The sequence below is a fragment of the Mastomys coucha genome, unplaced genomic scaffold, assembly GCF_008632895.1.
Source record: "Mastomys coucha isolate ucsf_1 unplaced genomic scaffold, UCSF_Mcou_1 pScaffold8, whole genome shotgun sequence".
Classification (NCBI taxonomy): Eukaryota; Metazoa; Chordata; class Mammalia; order Rodentia; family Muridae; genus Mastomys; species Mastomys coucha.
In genome coordinates, this window is record NW_022196914.1 from 29,695,272 (window position 1) to 29,698,615 (window position 3,344).

The following is a 3,344-nucleotide window of genomic DNA, read 5'->3' on the forward strand; positions in this document are numbered from 1 at the left end:
TTATTATTTTTTTTTTTAGCTTTTTCCAAGTCTGCTTTCTTCTCATCATCCTCATTAAAAGAGGGCATATACAGTTATAATCATTATTGAGCATATAATTATTTTCATGGTGGTAATTCGAACAAAATTATATAGGGTCCAAATGCTCTGTCATAGCATTTTTCTCCACTTTTAACACACACATACACACACACACAAATATATCTTTTACATCTCCAACTCTCTCCTTAAGGACTTCCCAAGTATCTTATGAAATCAGCTGACAGTTCGGCTTTTCCCTGTTTCCACATGTCTGCAGCTGGCATCCGCTAAGTCTCCCTGCTCCTGCTGCATTTCTATGGGTGCTGGCTCTCTCTGACATCACACTAGAGTGAGACTTAGCAGTGACTGGATGCTATTTTTAGCTCTTGGTAATGAGGTGCCAGCAATTCCCGCTATACCACGAACTCAGAACTCAGTACTACAAATCTGTAGTACACCATTCCTGTTATAGCGGGAACTTGGTCTGGCAGGGTTGTTCCACAACTAGCTCCTGACTCAATTAATCCTTTTATATGGTTCTGTTTTTGCCTCATTTTGGGTGCACAGGCAAACTTTTTGCCACACTCTTCACATCTGTGTCAGTTTCTCTCCAGTGTGAACCATTTTGTGCCGACTCAGGGAAGAATTCGTAGGAAAGGCTTTTCTACAGATTTCACACCTGTACAGTCTTTCTTGACAACGAAGTCTTCTATGTTTCTTCAATTTCGAAGTAGAATAAAACATTCTCCCACACTCTTCACACTGATTTCACTCCTGTATGACTTAACTTGTGCTGCATATCAAGGAAAAATGATAAGAAAAGGCTTTCCCGAATTCTTCACATTTGTGGCGTTTCTCTCCAGAATGAACGAACTTGTGCCGATTGAGGGTGTAAAGTGTAAAAAAGGCCCTGTCACATTCCCCACACTTGTAGGGATTGTCTTCAGAATGAATGAATAGGTGTCTTTTAAGGGCTGAAGTAGAGGTAAAACCTTCGCCACACACTTCGCACTTGTATGTTTTTTCTCCAGTATGAGCTATTTGTGCTCTGTAAGGGCATAGAGCTTAGTAAATCCTTTTCCACAAAGGTCATACTTGCAGGGTTCCTCTCCAGTATGAACTGCAGTGTGTCTCCTAAGGGTTGAGCAATTATAAAAGCTTTGTGACATTCTTCAGTTATATGACTTCTCTCCAGTATGAGTGTTTTGATGTCTTTGAAAGTATGGAGAACTATAAACCCCTATTCCACCATCTTCACCCTTGTAGGGTTTCTCTCCAGAATGAATTCTGTGATGTTGCTTAAGCAATGAAGGATAGCAAAAGGACGTGCCGCATTCTTCACACCTGTACTTTTTCTCTCTAGAATGTATTTCTTTATGTTGCTTAAGGGATAAAGCAGAAGAAAGTGCTTTGCCACATTCTTTACACTTATAGCATTCCTTTCCATTGGAAATTCTTTGATATTGCTTAATGGATGAATGCTCACAAAAAGCTTTTCCACACTCTTCACACTTGTAGCGTTCCTCTCCAGAATGAATTTTCTGATGTTGCTTCAGCATTGAAGGATAGTAAAATGACTTGCCACATTCTTCACACTTGTAGGGTTTTTCATCGGTATGTTTTTTCTGGTGTATGAAAAGTGCTGAGCTGGTACTATAGGTCTTATGACAGTCTTCACACTTGTAGGGTTTGTCCCCAGTGTGAAGTCTCTGGTGTATGCAAAGTGTTTTAGGAGAACTAAGTGCCTACCACATTCTTCACACTTGTAGGGTTTCTTTCCTGTATGAATTCTCTGGCGTTTAATGAGTGAGTTACAATCAAAGGCCTTGCTGTAACTGTTACAGTTATTGGGACTTTTTTCTGTTGAGGAAAAGTTGAGATATGATCAAAAGCTAAGCAATATTCTTTATACTTATAACACTCATTTTTACAATGGGGAGATTTTCTCAGAGGTACTTAATCATAAATTAGAAATACAGTGGTTTTTTTTTAAAGATTTATTTATTATTATATGTAAATACACTGTAGCTGTCTTCAGACACACCAGAAGAGGGCATCAGATCTCATTATGGATGGTTGTGAGCCACCATATGGTTGCTGGGCAGTCAGTGCTCTTAACCGCTGAGCCATCTCTCCAGCCCTCTGATCAATTTTCTAAATCCAGCACCTCTATCTACTCTGCCACCCAGACGACAGCCACTCAGCCTTGCAGTTCCTGACCCCCCTCCCTCTGGCCTCTGTGTACAGGTGGCATACACAAACACATAAATATCTGAACCACGATAAGGGAATAGTTCCCATTGGTAGAACACTTGCATGAAGTGCATCTGGCGGGAGTGGGGCGATACCTTAATCTCATATTGCATTCTGTTGTCAGCCGGGCGAGGTCGCTACCAGTTCTAGGCCAGCCTGGGTGACAAGACACCCTGTCTCGAATTCCCTTCCAAAACCTGGTTGAAATGGTCCCAAGAAAGGGGAGAAGTACCCCTCGTTTCTGGGTTGGTCATGTGGCAGTCGCTTCTCCAAAGATGTGGTGAGTACAGATGGTACTTTCGTTATCTTTAAGGCTGGGCTCTGGGACTGCTTCTAGGTCAGTAATCTCTTTGGTTCAAGCTTCTAGCGTCCATTTTGCAGAATCAAAACAATTCTAGGTGCTGGAAGTCGATATATTTGGACGCCAGCGTGGTCACTTCCGTGAGGGCCCTCTTCTAGGTTCAAGTCACTTCTTAGTATCCTCACCTGGCAGAAAGTGACCGTCCAGCTTTATCACTCCGTCAAACCATGTGCTTGGAATGTTGGTGTTTCGGGTCCAAAGCGTATCTGTGTCCTGGAATGTGAAAATGGACTGGAAGAACAGCCACTGCTATTAACCTCTGAGCCATCTTTCCAGTCTCAGGATACTTTCAAAGGTCGAGTTCAGTACCGAGTTCAGTTAACCGTGGTGTTGAAGTCTCTAGTTTTTTGTAGAGAACCACACCCCAGTTCTCCTGACGTGCTGGTTTCAGGTTTGAAGCCCTGGCCCTGTGTTTTTGTTTTTCACCTTGGTAGTAAGTGAATCAAGTGTCCCAAGGTAAGGAATGGTCAATAAGTCTGGCATCCAGCGCCTCCGTTTAGAGGCACTACCAGGGCCACGGCAGCACCGGGGCCTGTCAAATCTACGACTGGTCAAAAGCCTGGTCCCGGTCTTTTGATTCAGCATTTTTATTTATTTAATTCATTGGTGCTGTGGATCGACCTCACACACTGGGCATGTCGTCTTTCACCAAGCCAACATAGAAGCCCGGACCCAAGCCTTAGTTCTTGTTTGTCAGCGTTTTGAGACA

General features: G+C 42.8%; 1 pseudogene; it reads right to left on the reverse strand.

Moving 5' to 3' along the window:
- Positions 1-434: 434 nt before the first annotated feature.
- LOC116083879 overlaps positions 435-3,344 on the reverse strand; it is a 14,637-nt pseudogene continuing 11,727 nt past the window's right edge.